This window comes from Macaca fascicularis, chromosome 17 (genome assembly GCF_037993035.2).
Source record: "Macaca fascicularis isolate 582-1 chromosome 17, T2T-MFA8v1.1".
Taxonomy (NCBI): Eukaryota; Metazoa; Chordata; class Mammalia; order Primates; family Cercopithecidae; genus Macaca; species Macaca fascicularis.
The window spans coordinates 82,047,086-82,068,577 of NC_088391.1; the positions used below are offsets into that span (position 1 = coordinate 82,047,086).

The following is a 21,492-nucleotide window of genomic DNA, read 5'->3' on the forward strand; positions in this document are numbered from 1 at the left end:
AGTCAACTCCACCAGTTATGGAAGAAAGCAGACCACAATTAATTTTCACTACAAGTAGGCAGTTTCCACCTCCCTCTGCCCTCAAGAACAAAAGGGAAAAAAATAAGTCAAACACACCACACCAGTTCCTTCTTTCACTAATGAATTAGAAAACGCATCCCTCCTCATATGAAGAGAGTTCAGGGATTTTGCTCTAGCATGTGGTTTTCAGCTGGGCTGCAGATAGACTCCACAGGAGACTTGAAGAAATGCAAGGAGATGCTCCTGGCATTTAGTAGGTGCGTGTCAGAGTTACCAAACATCCTGCAAAGCACACTACAGTCCCAGCCAATGAGGAACTCTACTGCCTAAAAGACAATAACATTCCTGTTGAGAGCACTTCTGGGGAGATTTCCACAGGAAAACACGAGGAAAAAGGAATGCATCACCCTAGCAGTATTGTAGGTGGGCATGTGTGTGTGCACATGCAAGTCTGCATCTTTGGGGACACAGCTAAGTGAATTCTTGCTCTGTCTCTTTTTTTTTTTTTTTCTTTGAGATGGAGTCTTGCTCTTATTGCCCACACTGGAGTTCAGTGGTGCAATCTCAGCTCACTGCAACCTCCACCTCCCAGGTTCAAGCGATTCTCCTGCCTCAGCCTCCCGAGTAGCTGGGATTACAGGTGCCTGCCACCATGCCCAGCTAATTTTTGTATTTTTAGTAGAGACGGGGTTTCACCATGTTGGCCAGGCTGGTCTTGAACTCCTGACCTCAGGTGATTCCCCCGCCTCGGCCTCCTAAAATGATGGAATTACAGGCGTGAACCACCGTGCCCGGCCAAATTCTTACTCTTTCTTAAAAATTTAAGGTGTAATTTATATTCAATAATAGTCACTGTTTTTAGTAAACAATTCTGGAACAATTCTGAGACTTTACTACCACCAAGATATAGAACAATTCTATCTCCTCCAAAATTCGCCCATGACTTTTGAAGAAAACTCCTCCTACCCCAACCCCTAGCCACTATTGATCTGCTTTATGTCCTCATAATTGTGTCTTTCCCAGAAGACCATATAAATGGAATCATACCTTTGAATCTGGCTTCTTTCACTCAGCACAGCACATCCGAGATTCATTCATGCTGTTGCATGTATCAAAAATTCATTTCTTTTTATTGCTGAGTAATACCCCATTGTGTGAAGGTACCCCAATTTGCTTATTCATTCCCTAGTTGAGAGGCCATTCATGTAAACTTCTAACCTTTAGAGATTTTGATTGCAGGTAAGATAAATATCTTTCAAGAAGCCATGTCCAAAACTGAACTTGCTGAATCTCTCTCCATATTCTCTCTTGACACCTTTGGGAAACCATTCTGATTCAGGTGAGGTAACTCATTGAACACAGGTTTCTTGTACATGCTGCCATCATGTCATTTACTACGCTGTAATTGTCAATTTCTCCCAACAGGCTTGAATTCACTGAGGTAGGTGTAGTGTCTCATTTAATATTTTTTATCCAGGGCACAAGTACAAGGTTTGGAGCATATAGGGTGTTAATATTTATTGAATAAATGCTTGAGCAAATCAATGGCAAGTGAATGAAAACACTCTTATCTGTGTCTTATTTATGTATTTTTGAACCAACAATATATGCATCTGTGCAGAAGTCTATACTTGACTGTTGGTATCTAAGAGGAACTCAAAGTTCCCCTCTGCTTTTCTCTCTACACCCTACACACGCACACACACACACCCCCACACCTACACACACTCACACCCAAGTAGAAATGTAGACTTCTAAGTACGTGATTGTTTCTTTTGCAGCCACATTACCCTCTAAGATTTACCAAGAAAAGATTTAAACAGAGACCAAGCCAGGTAGGTGTGGGTGTCTTATAATAACGTCGTCATAGGCAAGAAATGTTGGCACAACCAGGGAACTCCATCCTGGGCTCGATGGCCCTTAATTAAATAAGTCAAGCTGTCTCCTCTGCTCCTCCCCTCTAAGCCCGCGTCCAAATCTCAGCTCCCTGAATCATAGTACTGAGATGGCAGGAAAAGATAGAAAAGCTAGCAAGAACGTGGGGGTACGCCTCGAGCAGGGGCCAGGTCCCATGCAGAGACAGCCTCTGGGAGGCTCTTGCCTACCCTACAGCTCTGGAGAGAGAGTGGAAAAAGTCAAAGGGACACCCAAAACGTTTACCTCTCTCTTCACCGCATGAAAACTGGACCCCTGAGAATTGTGGCCGGAAAACAGACCCTTGCACTTAACCTGCACTTAATAAAGGACTGAGAAGGAGACAGAGAGAAAGAAGTGCCAGTTAGGGGTCAACAATCTAGTCTAACAATCTCACTTTGTAGATGAGAACAGCCTGTGGTCAGAAAACTTCTTTAGAAGTTAGAAAAGCTAAATTCTTGATCTCCTTCCATCGCTAATTATTAGTAATGAAACAATCTTGAGCAAGTCATTTAACGTTCCTGAACTTCATTAAGGAAAAGTCCCATATTCCATGCTTACCCCATCGATGCATTATTTCAATGAAACAATATATTAAAGTACTTTGAAATATGTATGATATTATCATGTTTAGAGTGCTGCTATCAAACAACTCACTTGGGATAGCACTTAGAAATATCATAGATTCAAGGATAGACTATGCCTGGGACTGAAATGAGAAAACCTTGATGAAGCCTTGCCTTAGTTCTGTTACCAACTGGTTCTGTGATAACCAAAAGGAATCTTTCTCAGCCACTTATTTTTTTTCCGGGCATTAGACAGGAACACATAAATTTCATTTAAAACAGTGTAGAAAAATAAGTATTAGCCACATTTTATAGGGTGAGAAAATAAAACTTACAGTGGGTAAAACCTTTGCCCAGGAAACAAATTATAAATGGTAGCTTTGGGATTCAAATCTTGGTCCACTTGATATAAAGCTTGTATTCTTCCCATTATCAACATTTCTAGGCTGCAGTTATTTTATCTGAAAAGTAAAAATGAGAGAAGATTTGAAAATCTACATTATCGTTTACAGGTCAGAAATATTTTAACCTTTAATGATTCTAATTTTAAATTTTCTATTTCTCTCTTATATCCTCTTAATTACAGAAATTTTTTATTTTTCCCTTCTACTCATCATCTCAGTTCCTGATTTTATAACCATGGGTTACAGAAATTTTTCTAACTCAGTAAAGTGAGATATAAGTAGTTTAAGCTACTGCCTTCATCTTCACTCACCTATCACTTTAAAATATTTTGAAATTTCATGTAGTTCGTTTGGTCTTTATCTACAATTTTTCAAATGAGTTTAAGTAAATAATATAAACATATTGCTAAATCTATAAGACATGAAAGTAACTATTGCAAATGTATCTCCTAAAGAAAATCGTGAGCTTTTTTTTAAGTTAGTTCATGTCTCACTGAATGAATATGACCAATAACTAGAATGAGTCTATACATTAACTGTAAAAAAAAATAAAAAATAAAAAAGTCTAATTTTCTAAGAGATATATTTGCAATAAAATTTTACTTTCATTTTTAATACCTATTTATAGATTTTAGAATGTATTTGTGTTGTTTACTTAAACTCCTTTTTAAATTTTTTAATGTCAACCAAAAAGAACTACATGAGCTTGTAATAAGTAGGTGGTAATAGAAGAGATCTTGATAACAATATCACTGACTTTGTAAATTTCTTCTGAATGTTATACCAAAATTGTATATTATCAGGAATGATTTTAATAGTATATCAATTAATAACTCAAATATTTTGTTTTTAATCATGTTGAAAGCAAATTTTGAAACCACCTGACCTGCAAAGAATATTTTGCCCAGAATTTACTTTCTCAGTATCTGAAAAGTATCCCAGAAAAGCTTTACCAAAACTTAGCAAGTGGCTCTTAATTATAATGGTAGCTCTTTTACTTGGGGACACCTTTTTTTAAAGCAAGTGTACAGAAAGGAGTTGACATAGAACTTTCAAAAAAGCTATCCTTGTTCAGGCACGGTGGCTCACACTTGTAATCCCAACACTTTGGGAGGCGAAGGCAGGTGGATCACCTGAGGTCAGGAGTTCGAGACCAGGCTGGCCAACATGATGAAACCCAGTCTCTACTAAAAATACAAAAATTAATGGGGCATGGTGGCATGCACCTGTAATTTCAGCTATCCAGGAGCCTGAGGCAGGAGAATAGCTGGGACCCGGGAGGGAGAGACTGCAGAGAGCTGAGATCGTGCCACTGCACTCCAACCTGGGCAACAGAGCAAGACTCTGTCTCAAACAAACAAACAAAAAAGCTATCCCTTTGAAAGGTCTGCCTGCAAAATTGGCTCATGACTGGCACCTGGGAACTTAGATTTTGAGTGGATTCCCACCACCATTAGATGATAATAATGGCTTATGATTTCTAAATTGTTTATGCAAACAATATGGCTTAGGCTGAACACCTGCTTTCTTTCTGGTAGTCTGGGATTTGGGTACATGACAGGCAGCAGGTACCTAGGTGATCAGCCCCCAGTAAAACCCTGGGCAGTGAGTCTCAAAGAAGCTTTTTGTGGCAAACAACAATTCCCAAGTGTTAGTGTCACTTGTTGCTGGAGGAATTAAGTGTGCCCTCGCTCCACTTTGGAAGCGTGTGCCTGGTTTTCTCAGGACTTCGCCTCATGCACGCTTTCCCTTTGCTGTTTGTGCTTGTACTTCCATTGTAAAATATTAAAACACTGAGTACTTTACAATGGAAAGTACTGTGGTCCTGTACCCCCAACATACATAGTATAGTCAGAAAAAGTTGGAAAAAATTAAAATATAGTTATTTCAACACACATTTTCCAATGCAATATTTTTATTATTTTTCATCTTAACTTTTGTAAAATATGCTTTCATATTTTGAAACCTTGAACTTGCATATTTTGGTTACTTCATTTATGGAACATTTTCACAATATAGCCTAAATGGCAAAATCATTCTTATTACCAAACAATTAGCCAAAGCTGACTAAGGAATAAATCATCTTGCAATATTAATTACTAGAGGTTATCTCATCAAAATTAAACCAAACGAGATCCAATATATTTATTTTATCCAAATGTATAATATTAGAAAAAAAGAAGAAAAACATACAGCTTCTCTTTACTTTATAATGAGATAAAATATAAAATTAATACATGATATATAGCTAAAATTAAAGGTATTAATAAAATTGAAAATATAAGTTATGGTATTCTTTGAAAAATGTTTATATGGAGAGATTGACATCCTGGATTCAATTTTATAGAATAACTGAATAAGAACCAACTATCAAATAAGAAATAATTAACTTTATACATCATGATCAAACTTTTCTAATGTACCAATGAAAGAGAAAAGAATATAATGTTAAAATGAATCCATCCATGAGCTAGCATATAATTTTAGACTTTGTCTATAGGTGGCAAAAAAATACTAAATATATAATAAAATGAAATAAGATGAGGCTACAATTGCAATAAATATTTCACAGTATGACTTATTTTGAACTTGAAAGAAATCATAATAAAGTTTTATCTTGGACTTTTAGCCAATGTATCATGAAAAATTTAATAGTCCTTGAAAATATTCCAGTTAGAGTTAAAAAGTCAATATGAATAATCTGTTTTGCTTTGACTTTTTGAAAGTACTTTTGAAAGTTTTCCAAGGGTGAATTTTGAGAACAGTGAAAAAGAATAGTTTATGATTACATATATGAGAAAAATATTTTTATTGCTCAGTACATCTTACTGATATTTACTTGGCTGTGTTTTAATCTCCTTCAAGAGTAATGCATTTTGTACAATAGGACAAAAGAGGAATGAAATAAAACAAAACAAAACTTTTGAATAAACGTGGCCATTAATCCCACAGTGCAATTCTACCAAATACCTGAATCCAGAAGATCCCACACAAATCAAACTACCCTGCTGTCTGACGCCATGCTATATGCTTAAGAGAACACGTATGGAGAAAGAACAATGAAAATCTCTGATGGTTTCTTGTGCATTGATCAGTTGTCAAAAGTTAAAGGGGTAATTCCTTTAACTTTTTGTTTTAGTATTGAGGGTGCCTAAAGCACCATGATAAAATTTGGGGTATGGTAGGGTGCCTTTCTTTGATGAAATGGAAGAATTATCGCAAAAACTGTCACAGATTAATTTTAGAAAAGAGGTCATATAAAGGTGGAGAATCTGAAAAATATTCCTTAAAACATCTGGGTTCCCTTACCCCTTAGAAAGTTTTCTTACACTCCCAGAATTAACAGGTCAATCCCAGTTTGAAGATCACTAGTGATAAAAATTTTTCCTGAATATCCGTAAGATTTCTTTCTGACTTAATTCCCAGGTCTAGTTGCAAGTGGAAAAATGTTATGGGTAATATATGATAAACTTGGAAATGAAGGCGTTCACTTAACTCACATGCTAGGCTTTCTTTCTAATGATGCTTTCTGTGGTTCTTCTTTGTAGGATTCTATACCACCCCAGCTCCAACTTGCCAGCCATTTTTAGTGTGTCTTGTCAGTCTAGGTAGCAGCTCTATTAATCCACTGATGACCGTAATGTGATTTGCCTTGTTCAAGAGATAACAGCATTATTAGATATAGGATCTTTAACAGCAAAAATATACACCCGAATATTATTGCAGTATTATTATTTGTATTTCTAAATCTTATTATAAATAACATTATAAAATCCACATAAATATATGCATGTGCAACTTGGAAAAAAAGTGAGATTTTGTGTTATTATGTTGAAACTTAGATTCTTTCATAGAAGAACTCATGGAACTTAGATAAAAGAAAAAACTTGAGAGCTACTGGTTTAGGAAATAGAAAGCCAGTTTGGCAATAACCAGTCATTCTACTTTCTTCCCTTGGCCAGTGATCGCTAAATTTTAAATCATGATTTTTCTGTACTTTAATCAATAATTATTCCAGGCTAGAAATGAAGTGTATTATTATTATTATATTTCTAATAATATGCAATAATAAGGCTAGACAATCATCTGGCATCCAGAATTAGCATGATCCGTCTCTAAAATGGTTGATGCAGTGAAATAAATGAAGTAACCTAAGTGAGTTTACACAGAGATGTACTTATGTATCTAGAAATAAAACCCAAAACCAATTTTGGTTCAGTCATTTATCATCCCACCAAACCACAATTCCCTCTTCTATATTGTTTAGGCTCTTTGAACCACCAGTCCTTCAAAGTGACGTATTTGAAATAGATTTCAGAAATTGACTTTCGCTTTGTTCCTCATAATGTGATATTTTGAGCATGACTAGTAATGGCAGAGAAAGAAAAGAAAATGAAAGAAAAGAATAGAAAAGAAAAAAGAGAAAAAACTGTTATTGTGAAAAATCTGGACACACGAGACTATCATGTTAGGTAGATTATTACATATAAAAATAACCCTACTAAAAGAAAGAAATAGACTCATTACTGCTTACAACATCCTAATATTACATTATATATATACACACACACATACACACACATACATATACATATACATATATATATATATATATATTTTTTTTTTTTTTTTTTTGAGATGGAGTTTTGCTCTTGTTGCCCAGGTTGGAGTACAATGGCACAAATTTGGCTCACCACAACCTCTGCCTGCTGGGTTCAAGTGATTCTCCTGCTTCAACCTCCCGAGTAGCTGGGATTACAGGCATATGCCATCATACCCAGCTAATTTTGTATTTTTAGTAGAGATGGGGTTTCTCCATGTTGGTCAGGCTGGTCTTGAACTCCCAACGTCAAGTGATTCGCCCGCCTCAGCCTCCCAAAGTGCTAGGATTACAGGCGTGAGTCACTGCACCCGGCCACATTATCATATTTCTTTTAAGAAAGCTTGCTATACTAACAAGTTTATCCACATAAAACAACAAAGTTAGCACCACTGACAAATAAAACTGATAATGTTTAAATAAATCTCTGATAGATTACTAAAAAGGTCTAGAAAACAACTTTCTATTTAGTTTATATTTATAATTTGATCAAATGCAGCCTATGTAAAGGAACTATTATGTGTTTCTGTGTATCACCATAATTCAGCTATAAAGCAAATGAAACTGGGAAAAACTATGCATTCTACTGGAATTTTATTTCACTTCTTTTGCTTTATTAAGCACACTCTTATCTGGCTTTTTAGGAACCAATTCTTTATCCAGGATGGCAGTTTCAGGAAATGATGTATAAAGTTTCTGCGTATCTCTTGCTTAAAATTCCAACTGGACACTTTTACAGTTTCTAAAGGATAATTCAGACCAATCTTATGCACAATACTGTGCACTTTTTTCAAAAGAACTGATATTTATGTGCTTTGCCAATTTCTCAGAAACCACAACTATCTGAATCTCTATGAAATAAATAGGGAAAATTTATGAAACCATCCACATTTTATCTACAAAGTCAAATGAAAATATTATGGAAACCCTGGGATGTATAGAAAAGTTGGGAACTGTGTAGGAAGAAAGGTTGGTGAATTTACTTGAACTTCTTTTTCTTGCAAATATCCAATGGCGTCAACACACGGTGGGTATGCAGATACTAAATAAGCTGAGAAAACCTCCAAATATTTGAAATTCACATATTTCCTCAGCCCTAAGTTCCTCTGAGAATTGTACTTAGCTCAGAAATGCTTGGGAATGCAGCTCCTAATTCCCCCTGAAGAGAAGTTTCTTTCCATTTTGATTTTCTCAGCCACAAACTAATCATTCTTAATTGTTCCCAGCTGTGATTCCTTCTCCCAGCGGTTACTTCCTGCTGGTACCCAAGTAGTACAGAATCCTGCAATTTTGTTAAACTCCAATAAATACATGGGAGTTTTGTGGAACCTAATTCATGATACAAGATTTCAAGCACTGTAACTATCAAGTAAACTTTCACTCAGCTTTGAAAACTGACCACGTAATGAAGACCACTCTTTGTTACAAAGAGGCGACAAGATAGCAGGCAATTAAAAGTTATATTTTCTACTATTAGGGAGTATAATGGAATAATATTTATATATTTATTTGTAATATGTGTATATATGTGTATGTATTTGTGTATGGACATACATGTTAAATTATTTGTAATACATTGAAAATAGTTTTCACATATGTTTGGGGTATTTATTTAAATTATTGTTATAGCAACAAGAAATAAAATAACATTTCAGGACCAAATGACACTGTCTTGAAACAAAACACTCTATAACAACACCAAGAAAGTAAATCAAAATAGGAAATATTGACACATTACGATCTGCATAAAATCAAATAATTGGTTCCTCCTTACATGTTTACATTTTAATCTCAAAAACAAATATTTTTAAAAAAATTAAATCCTTGTTATCAGAAGAGCATTTAAATGGTATCATTGAAAAGATATTAGGATTTTATCTTTTCTAGTTTATTAATGTTACAAACTCAACCATTTTGTTGGTATTAATGAATCAATCCTTTTTAAGTTATTTTTAAACAAAGAAAACAAAGCAACAAAAAAACATGATTAGAAGAAATTAAGTACATGTGAAAGTGATTTAAAAAGTGACTATAGGCTTTCTTATTAAAACCAGTGAATCTGAAGTTTCAGTTAATGAACCACCATTCATGGCTATTAGCTTCACTAATAAACTTTGTTACTAGGGAGAAAATTGAGGATAATAAAAACAGCATTTCAAAGCTTGAGAACAGGTTGTCATTGACAGAAACCGTGCAAGTTCAAAATGCCTCAGAAAGTTTGCAAAAAGACATTAAGAAACGCACAAAAATAATTATTCTTCTGCACCTGTAGCCTTAATGAACTCATTGGCTATTTCAACATACTACAGTTAATTTGTGCTCCAAATAATACTTACCATAGCATCAATGTGCTGAAGGAAGATTAAGATGCTAAGCTATGTAGGTTATAGAGTTTTACCCTAAATAACAAAAAACAAAAAAAGTTAAAATATTTACACATTTTAGGGTAATATGGAGAATTTCTTAGTGTTATTTTTATTTCTGAAAGCAATTTCATAAATAATAATTCAAGGTGTGCCATATTTACACTAAAACTCAAGAAATGAAAACACAATGTTCAGACAGAAATGAAATCCGGAAAGACTAAACTGAGAGAGGATTGAGTAGTTCATGCCATACTGATGCCTCCGCAAAAAGCAAGTAGGAAAGATAGATAAAATATAATAATCACTTATCTAAAACATCGGATTTCTGTGGAAGCAACAAAAACTAAAAACGAGTATGTTAGACATGGGGAGACTTTGGAGAAATGAGCTGGTGATCTGCCGCCGCTAGGGCATTTGTTATGGCTAGAGCACCAGGAAGAGGGAAAGAATGTGGTTTGGTCTAGGCAGAAAGCCGCTATGTGGAGAGCAGAATCAGCAGAGTGTTCAGTGGTTGTACAGAGCTGGAAAAACAAGACCGGAAAGTTAAGTGGCCTCAAACATACAAATTATCCCCAAAACTGGATAGGAAAGAGACAGAAGAGGTAATCCAAAAACCTTGATAAAGTAAAGCAGCCAAAGATAAATATAGAGGAAATAAACCTATAAAAAGATGCGCTGCAGGCCGGGCGCGGTGGCTCACGCCTGTAATCCCAGCACTTTGGGAGGATCACGAGGTCAGGAGATCGAGACCATCCTGGCTAACACGGTGAAACCCCGTATCGACTAAAAAAAAATACAAAAATATAGCTGGACGTGGTGGTGGGCGCCTGTAGTCCCAGCTACTCAGGAGGCTGAGGCAGGAGAATGGTTTGAACCCGGGAGGCGGAGCTTGCAGTGAGCTGAGATTGCACCGCTGCACCATCTTAAAAAAAAAAAAAAAAAAAAAGATGCGCTCCATCAAATGTCATCAGGAAAATGCAACTTAAAACCATGAGATACCACTACACCTATTAGGATGGCCAAAACCCAGAAGAGTCACACCACCAAATGCAGGAGAAGCTGTAGAACAACAGAAACCTCATTCATCGCATTCATTGCCTGGGGGGATATAAAATGGTACAACTGCTTTGAAAGACAGTTTGGCAGTTTCTTATGAAACTAAACATACTCTTACAATGAAGTTCAGGAATCATGCTCCTTGGTATTTACCCAAAGGAGTTGAAAACATGTCTACACAAAAACCTGTTTATGGATATTTATTGCAACTTCATTCATAATAATCAAAACTTGGGAGCAAGCAAGATCTCCTTCAGTAGGTGAATGGATAAACTGTGTTACATCTGGACAATGGAATATTATTTAGCACTTAAAAGAAATGAGCTATCAAGCCATGAAAAGGCATGGAGGAAACTTAATGTATACTCCTAAGTGAAAAAAGAACAACCTGAAAAGGCTACATACTGTAGGATTCCAACTATATGACTTTCTAGAAAAGTCAAAATTGTGGAGATACTGCAAAGATCAGTGGATGCCTGGGGTTAGTGGGAGGTGGAAGCGAAATATGGCACAACGTGAGCCATAGAGTGGAGTCAGTGAAGACCAGAGGGCACTGAAAATACTCTGTATGATACTATAATGGCAGATGCTTGTCATTATCGATTTGCCCAAAGCCATAAAACACACAACACCAAGAGTGAATTGTAATGTAAACTATAGACTTAAAGTGATAATGATGTGTCAGTGTGGGTTCAGAGTGGTAATATGCCCTGCTGGCGGGGAGTGTTGAAATGGGGAAAGCCATGTGTGGGGTGGAGTGGCAGCAGGGTGGCATATGGGAAATCTCTGTACCTTCCACTCAATATTACTGGGAACCTAAAACTTCTCTAAAAGAATCTATTTGGTTAAAAAAAAAAAAGAGAGCCACTAAAACAGTGGAAAAAAATAGTAAAGCAGACTGTTTCACAGTAATGTGATGCTAAAGAGAAAAGACTATTCAGATGAACCGGTCCGAGTGACTATCATATTTTCAGTGGAAAGTCTTGGAAGGAGAAATGTATTGGTGATCCACAGATGTACTTTCAATTTCTTCAGTGGGCAGAGAAAGGGATTCCACTCTTGTCCCTGGAGAAGAACTGGATTACAAAGAAACCAGCAGAGACATCTCTGGTCACACAGGATTAACATGACTAAATTAAAGACTTCAGTTTCCCCTTTCAGACCTTTGTCTGCTTACTTGAATAAATGGATCACCTTCGAAATTGAATTCTTGAGTAATCAATTAACTGTTGCCTAATAATTTTGATTTAATGCTACACATTGTAAATAAAAAACAAGAGACACAAGATAAGGTTATCTTCCTCCATTTAGCAGACAGAGAAACAGATAAGTACCTTAAAATAATAATGATATGTTAATGGCAACAGAGGAAGAGAGGAATAAATAGATGAGTGAGAAAAAGAGAAAGAATTTGATCACATAACTGAAACACCTTTTTACTTTTAGAACTGAAAAATATATCTAAAATTAAGAAACTATTGGTTGGGTATACTGGCAGGTTGAATACAGTAAAAAATAAGATTATTGGAAAGATAAACTGGAAGACGGGTCAAAATAAAATATAATAAGCGAAATACAGAAAGAAAAATGATTGTGAAATAAAGAAAGCATGAGAAGCATGAATAGCAGAGTGAAAAAGTCTAAAATATGTAAAATTGGAGTTCATATAAAGAGAAGGAGAAGATTGAAATAGAAAATATATCTAAGGAAACAATGGCTGAGAACTTAACAAAAATTAATGAAAGTGATTAATAAGAATCTACAGGGAGCTCTGCAAATATGAAACAAGATAATTACATAGAAAGTCACAAATAGGCACATTGTGATAAAACTGTTGAAAATCAAAGGGAATGGGAAAATTCTTACAACAGCCATAGGAAAATGATACATTACTTTCAAAGAAGCAACCTTAAGGATGACAGCAGGTTTGTCTACCAAAACCATGGGAACCAAAAGACAAAGGAATGGTGTCTTCATAATGCAGAAAGAAAATATCTGCCATCCTAAAAATATGCCAAGTAAAAATTCTCTTTAAACATAAATATTAAACAAAGTCATTTTTAGGTAAATGCAAGTTTTTAAAAATGTACTGAAGAAGCCTTCACTGAAATAAATAAAAAAAGAAATTCTTTATGAAAAAGAATAATGGTCTCACAAAAACAAAAGCAGTAAGAAGGGTAAAATAGATGCTTAAAAAGTGGGCAAATAGAAACCAATATTAACTGTACAAAATAATATTAAATCTTGAGACATTAAAAAGTTTATCTACTTATCAACTAAATATAATATGGTATCATAAATGGAATCCTTGAACAGAAAAAACCAATTAGGTAAAAAACTAAGGAAATCTGAGAAAAGTATGGACTTTCATTAATCATAATGTATCAATATTAGTTTGTTAATTTAGACAAATGTACTTAATAAAGTAAGATGTTTATAATATGGAAAAGTGAATATGGTTATTTAGAAACTCTGTGTAGTATCATCATTTTTCTGTAAATCTAAATCAAAAAAGTAAAATTAAATGTTTATTTAAAATACATAGAATTAAAACACATGGCAATGACACAAAGTATGGAAAGGGTATATAGGGCCGGACTATTCTTGGATTCTAGCATGATCAGGCAAGTGGTAAGAATAATAATTTCAGATAGACCCCAATACACATATAGGCTGCACTCTCCAGAGGAATACTGTATAACAAAATTTTCTGTAATTATAGAAATTTCCTGTATATGTACTAACAATACCATAGCCACTGACCATTCCAAACAATGTACTAACAATACCATAGCCACTGACCATTCCAAACGTAGCTAGTGGGACTACGAAACTGAAATTTAAATTTACTTAAATTTAAATTAAACTGAAATTTAAATTTTATTTAAATTTAAATAGCCAGCTGTGGCTAGTGGCCACCACACTGAGAAGCATAAGTCTAGAGTAGCGTAAAAGAACAATAAAAACTTATGTGGCCAACAAGTTATCAGGAAAAAATAATAATAAAAAATTATATTTCATTCATCCAATTGAAGGCAAAGAAGGTAAGAAAACATTACATAATACAAGTGGGTCTAAAAGAAAACAAATTGTAATATGGTAGCTATAAACTCAAATGCATCAATATTGTATTCAATGTACTTGGACAAAACATTCCAAATTAAAAAAAAAAAACAATCTGTTGCTTAGACCCGATTATATATTGTTTGTAAAAATAAAAATGCTCTTTCCAAGACAGCAAAATAAGGAAAAACATCAATTTTGCAAGGTAGGCAAGGAATTCAATCAACGCAGATATGAAAGGGTAGCATCTTAAATTTCAGTCCAAAGTTAGTCAGATATAAAGCAAAGGCAGAATAGACAACTCTTCCAAAGATACCTTCTCAATCAATACTTCCATATTTAAACTTCAGCTCTCAGGTATGAGTGACAGCACAAAAGGAAAATTTACTAAGGATATACCCTTTGCCTGACATTTTTAAGCCACTCCTTTTCTCACTTATTTTTATTTTCTCCTACTTTACCAGCTCTTGTCCAGCACGGTAATATTTCTAGAGAGCATCAGTTTCAACCACAACCAGTGGTCAAAAAAAAAGAACTAAGACAGTTTTTATAAATCACTCACATTTTTTCTACTAGGTTTTTCTTTCCTAAATCTGTGAGAATATACTGTTCTTGTTCGTCTGGGATATTGAATCAGCCCCAGTGAATTGAATTTATTTATATATTTCTTTACATTCAGTTCCAGTTTTAGAGAAATCTAGTTTATTCATGACAGGCTAAGTTAGGGGGTAACAGAAAAATCCCAAAATCTCAGTGGCTTAAGAAAAAGTTTTATTTCTTGCTTAAGGAAGTTGGCAAAGGGTCTGGGTGCTGCTTCAGGGGTTCTGTCTTCTAATGGCTTAGCATTACACCTTCATTTCAATATTTGCTTTTATAACCACATAGCAAGGGTGAAAGTGCTGAAGCGTCTCACAAGTAAAGGATTCTTCGGAAGAATATGAGTTACTTCTGGTCAAATTTCATTAGATCATAAGTCAATGGCTATGCATAAAACCTCAACAAGAGACAGGAGTGTCATCCTTCCCTTGCAATCTTATCCCAACAGAAGGCAAAAAGGAACCATTGATCAAATAAAAAATATATTGGGTAACTAATGTTTTAAACCAATTGTCCAAGCTATGTCAAGTCTGAACTTTAAAGGAGAAAGAAATATTAGACTTGAAAAAAGTGGATACTAGATAAGAAAGAGAAAACAGGGTCTATCCAATGATTCAATATCACATAGCTTCATTGAACACTGACTTGAGAAGAATTCTGAGGCTTGTGCTAGCTCAGTGGAAGAGTCATTTAAAAGGTCAGTGATATCAGCTAGGAGCACAAGAATGAGGAGTAGTTCTATATAACAAACGGTCTTACTCGCCCCAATTCCTACTTTCTCCTGCTTCCACACTGTTGCAGGGCTTTATGGAGGGAGGGCAGAGTGTGCTTCTCCATCCTTCAATCAGGCTTGACCCTGTAACTTGTTTTGCCTAATAGCACATGGGTAGAAGTGTGCAATTTCTGAACCAAGACTTCAGTGTCCTCCTGTGTTTCCGCTTGCTCTCATGTGCCTCTGTCATTCTCATGAAAAAAGCATACCCCAGGTGGCACTCTGGTAGCAGGAGACAAATGTGAGATATATGAAACATAAACCCCCTGTTCCCAGGGCCTGAAATGGAGTCACCCCAGGCATTCCGTAGGCTTGTGAAGGGTGATCATCAAAGCCACATGTTGAGTTCAGCCTACATCAGCTGAACTTCAGACAACCTTCAGAGAAGCAAGAACAGTTACAAATGTTCGCTGTTTTAAGCCATGGAACTTTGGTGCAACTTGTTATGCAGCAAGAGCTAATCAATACATGTTGGTGTGCCAGACACTGACCACACATAAATTACAGTGGTTGGGGAAAAAAAACCCACAATCTAAAAAAGAAAAGAGATGGCAGACTGTCACACAAAGAAAATTAAAAGATAGGCATTCTTGAAAATTTGGAAAGAAAAAGAAGAATAGATACATTTAATGTGACTATTTTCTAAATATAGATATATGAACTACAGTGTCTTTTCTAGTTTCAGTCTCTATTTACCTGGAAAAAATTCAAAGATACAAAATTGTACTTTAAAATATATATTTAAAAACTGATTTTATTTTAAAAGAAAAAATTAAATGAAATGGAAATAGTACCTGACAATATACATGAATGACTATTAATAATTATTCTATAAAATTACAAATTCAAACATCATGTTTATTTAATATATATATATAGAGAGAGAGAGAGAGACAGAGAGAGAGAGAGAGAGAGAGGTCTGGCTCTATCGTCTAGACTGGAGTGCAGTGGCGTAATCTTGCCTCACTACAACCTTCGCTTCCTGAACTCAGGTCATCCTTCCACGTCAGTCTCCTGAGTAGCTGGGACTACAGGCGCATGCCATCATGCACGGCTTATTTTTCTATGTTTTGTAGAGATGGGGTTTCATCATGTTGCCCAGGCTGGTCTCAAACTCCTGAGCTCAAGCAATCTGCCTGCCTTGGCCTCCCAAAATGCTGGGATTATAGGCATGAGCCACCATGACTGGCCTAAAATATCTTAATGTATTACAATTAAAGAGATGTCTCAGTCTTGAAGGAGGAAAAAAAAAGAAAGCATAACTTCCAACAGTAAAACCATAGAACTCAGTGACTTAATATAAAATGTTAAAATGTAAATGCAATCATGTACCCCATAATGATATTTTGATCAATGACAGACCAAATAAACAATGCTGGTCTGATGGAATTGTAATACTATCTTTTTACTGTACCTTTTCTACATTTAGATATGTTTAAGTATGCAAATATTTACCACTGTGTTATGATTGCCTACAGAAGGGGTGTCCAATCTTTTGAATGCCCTGGGCCACATTGGAAGAATTATCTTGGGCCACACACATAAAATACACTAACACTAATGATAGCTGATGTGCAAAAAAGAAAGAAAAGAAAAGAAAAGAAAAAGAAAGAAAGAAAGAAAGAAAGAAAGAAAGAAAGAAAGAAAGAAAGAAAGAAAGAGAGAGAGAGAGAAAGAGAGAGAGAGAAAGAGAGAGAGAGAGAAAGAGAGAGAGAAAGAGAGAGAGAAAGGGAGAGGAAGGAAGGAAGGAAGGAAGGAAGGAAGGAAGGGAGGGAGGGAGGGAGGGAGGGAGGAAGGAAGGAAGGAAGGAAGGAAGGAAGGAAGGAAGGAAGGAAGGAAGGAAGGAAGGAAGGAAGGAAGGAAGGAAGGAAGGAAGGAAGGAAAGAGAGAGAGAGAGATTTGTGTTGGGCCACATTCAATGCTGTCCTGGGCTGCATGTGGCCCATAGGCTGCTGATTGCACAAGCTGGGCTTACAATATTCAGCACAGTAACATGCTGTACAAGTTTGTAGCTTAGGAGCAATAGACCATACTGTGCAGCCTAGGCATAGGCCATACTGTCTAGGTCTATGTACACTCTATGATGTTTGCACAATGATGAAATCTCTTAATGGTACATTACTCAGAATATATCCCTGCTGTTAAGTGATGCATGACGATGTTTTAAGGTGAATTTCAGAATGACAATTTTAAAATGGGATGGGATATTTAAGAAAGCTAATTTGAAATACCTTTTGAAATGAATACCAATGTCCAAAAGGTAGCCAGACACTAGTTTTACAAGAGCAAGTATTGGTTTGATTTGGCAACATTGTGCTTTTAACCCAAGACTCCAGCCCAGGTATCAGCAACCTTTCCTTGCATCAGAATCACTTGGGATGCTTTTTAACATAGAGGTCCCCACACTGTATCTCTGAGCTTTTCATTTAATTGATTTGGTTACAGCCTAGATATTAGTAACTTTTAGAAGATTTCTATATGATTTCAAAGTGTGACTAGGATTAATAAGCATCACTACTTTGTCCTTTTCAAAATATAAATAAGTCAATTATTTCAAAATGATTCATAACAGTTACCAACTCTCCAGATCCCTGGCTGTTCCCAGTCTCATTGTGTTGAACCAGATCAAGTCTGATAATTCTTATTGTCTGTTTATAATCATTCTGATACTTCTAATAATCTATTTCTTATTCTGGTGTTTAAAATCTATGGGAACTGTCATGTTCATGTTATAAAATATGTTCAAAGTAACACAGTGGCATCTTTGCAAATTGTACCTCCCAGTAGTCAAGGTGGATTACATAACAAACAGAGGCAAAAGATTACCAGTTAACCATAAAAAGAATCTGCTATATCTATAGAGATCACGGTTTACACAGAAAGTACTAGTTTCCAATAATATGAAGTAGAGAACTTTTTTAGTGTAAGCATTATGCTATAGAAGAGACTGGACAAAAGAAAGAACCACTATGTCATAGATTGAACTTTTGAAAAACAGTATATCTTTTCAATAAAAATGAGATAATACTGAAGCTGTATTTACAGGTTATTTAGAAAACAGTCACAGAGAAAACTCTGCTGAATATCTACTGAAGTCCAGGTGTAGGAACTTAGTACATGGAATACAAAAGGACACAAGACTAACCTTTTTCCCAAAAAAACAGAAAAAGGAAAAAAAGAAGAAAAGAAGGAAGGAAAAAGGAAAATGGGAAAATTTATTTTCCTTTTCAATTTTGAAGAAAGTTAAAGAAACAAAAACAGGGAAACCATTTGAAACTTACTACTTGCCAGTGTTACTATTTGATTGAAGTGATTTCACTGGAAAATTCCATTTGAAGTTATTTTTTGCTAATAAACTGATGTGTTTGTAACTGTAAAACATCTTTAAGATTCCTATAGGTAAGAATACCCCACAAAATAGCAGGTATAAAATAAGTAGATGCTTTAGCAAGAAAAAAAATGTTTAAGAGTATGGACTATGCTATCCATGTTTCTGTTCAAAGGGGCAATCTGATTATAACCCTATCCCAGATTTGGAAGCTATGAAGGGGTATGGGGGGGGGAATTTATAGCTGCACAGATTATAGAACAAACTGGCAACAGCACCAGACGGAGCCAACAAACTTCATGCCCAGGCAAATAGAGCGGAAAAAGGAGGAGAAGAAGAATGGGAGGACAAGAAAGAAAATGTTGACAGAAAGTGTTTTATGCCAGAAGTGTACCAGCACCTTTGTTATTAAACACAGGCTTTGATGATGACACATTTCCCGTGTCCATAACTACTGATTGGTGAGTTACTTTTACATTTATCTTAATGAGATGACACCTCGCTCTGAGATTTTATAAGCCATTTTCCTACCTATAAAACAAACAAAATATTATTTTCTCCTATTTCATTACTTCGTTGACCTTGGGAAAACTGAACAAGAGAACAGTCTTGGTTACGTATTAACCTATGTGTCTGAGGTTGTGTGGGGAAAAGGAGTAGTCCGACTTTACTAACGCTGAGGTGTTTTTCACCTGGGAAACTCGGTTCGGTGTTTTTGTGACTTTTATTTGTACCTTGAAAAATTACAAAGACAAATGATGAGAAGTAAATTGTAGGGGGAAGTTCTCAAAAAACTGTAAATACATATTCGGCCTTGAAAAATGCATCTGAAATCAATTCTTTTTTGTGGGTGAATAAAAATCAATGGAATGTGATTCATTATGGGTATTAAACATTCAAATTAATGAAAAACATAGCCAAGTAGACACAATTATTGTATTCTTCAGTTATTACCTGCATGCTGCAGTGGACAGAGGAATTTGGAATGTGTCTTTTATTGCTGTCATGCTGCTTGGAGCACTGGCTTGGGAATTAAGGATTCATGCCTCTACATAATGATATATGATTAGCACTGTGAAAGTAATTGAACTCTTCGTTCTAGACAATCTTTTGCAGTGTCAGCAAGAAGCTGGAACAAACTGTGTCATTTAACAGAGTTATACTGTGAGAAAAACCTCTGATCCCTGCACAATTAACTTCCTAATAATTTTTAGGTTTTCGAGATCAAATGAGAGAATTAATATAATAGAGCATGTAAATGTGCATCAGAATATAAAGCAACACAAAGGCACAAAAAGGGATGGGAAATTTAAAGAAATTAATAATTGCGCTCAAATATAATAAGAGACAGGTGTCGAGCTGTTAAAAGGATGATTGTTGTAACTGGAACAGCTGAAGATGGTAAAAAGCACAGCTGTTGCAAAGATTAGTTGTATAGGAACAGAGAATACTTGTTTCACTGTGCACTCCACTAAACTAAATTGTATTACAACAAGCTCATAAAGTACCCCGGAAAGTGAAGTAATAATGATATTGACACATATTTTACATAATAAAATACTACAACTCAAACCATTTACCATAATTTTATGTCTTCAAAATTTCACAAACTGGCTTTATTCTTTATGAAGTTGTTCAATTTTCTTCATTAAATGCATGACGTATCTGATAATAATTATAAGATAACAATAATGCAATTACATTATATCACATTAGGATCACATTTTGAAAGTAGTATATTCTCCTTGAGGTTTGCCAGTGCCAAACAACATTTTATTCTGGGAGTTTAGCTTAATCAAAAGGTTATTTTGTTCAGTGCAGAGTAATAAATTGTATTTCAGGTAATTCTGTAAATTCAATGAGTGCCCCTTCTGGATAAGGACTGGATTGTGTTTGTTTCAATGTCAGACTCATGCTGACATTCAGGGAAAAAAAAAAAAAAAAAAAAAGGAGATTGTTTTATAATTATTTTCAGTTTTTTGTTTGTTACAAACAAAATGATGGCTGGGCATGGTGGCTCATGCCTGTAATCCCAACACTTTGGGAGGCTGAGGTGGGAGAATTACCTGAGGTCAGGAGTTTGAGACCAGTCTGGCCACCATGGTGAAACCCAATCTCTATTAAAAAAAAAAAAATTACAAAAAAAAAAAAAAATTAGCCAGGCGTGGTGGCTGGCGCCTGTAATCCCAGCTACTTGGGAGGCTGAGGTGGGAGAATTGCTTGAACCCAGGAGGCAGAGGTTGCGGTGAGCAGAGATTGCACCATTGCACTCCAGTCTGGGAGACAAGAGTGAAACTTTATCTAAAAAAAAAAATCATAACTAACCCCCTTTGTACAGTATAGATCACAGAGAAAAAAAAAAACAACTTATCAAAATAGAGAAGTGACTGTATTTATGGTTCCCAATGTTATTTCATTTTTAAAGAGTCTAAGAATAAAAATGAATTTTGGTCACTTATTCTTAACTTCCTAAAACATGTACATTCGTTGATGGCACTGGGGTTATTCAGTGAGTTTTCTTTTCGGTTCATAATATTTTGTTTTGATAAATTACAAAATATCCCTTTCCCACCTGTCTAGTCAACACCATCTCATGTGAGTTACATTCACATCGGCAACTAGATGCTCATTCTACCAAACATGAATTAAACATGGAAATAACACATTTGAACTGATAAACTGCTTTGAGAATTGATCTCAAACAGCAGTTTTGTGCAACTTTGGAAACTTTTCCAGTATTTAATATGTGTTTGATGGCTGGCTAAATAAACATTTTTCACCCTAGCAATATTAAATTGACCATAC

The 21,492-nt window shown here is 35.4% G+C and overlaps 1 long non-coding RNA gene across 3 annotated transcripts in view; it reads right to left on the minus strand.

Moving 5' to 3' along the window:
* LOC102122603 (uncharacterized) overlaps positions 1 to 21,492 on the minus strand; it is a 514,820-nt gene that overhangs the window by 383,942 nt on the left and 109,386 nt on the right. For 2 of the 3 annotated variants that reach the window (XR_010582636.2, XR_010582635.2), the window contains exons 2-3: positions 6,406 to 6,556; positions 2,837 to 2,962 (exon numbers count right to left, since the gene is read on the minus strand). This is a non-coding gene — a long non-coding RNA (uncharacterized lncRNA). Of the gene's footprint in view, positions 1 to 2,836; positions 2,963 to 6,405; positions 6,557 to 9,841; positions 10,275 to 21,492 lie in introns of those variants that run through there. The other variant, XR_006693641.2, reaches the window with a different exon arrangement.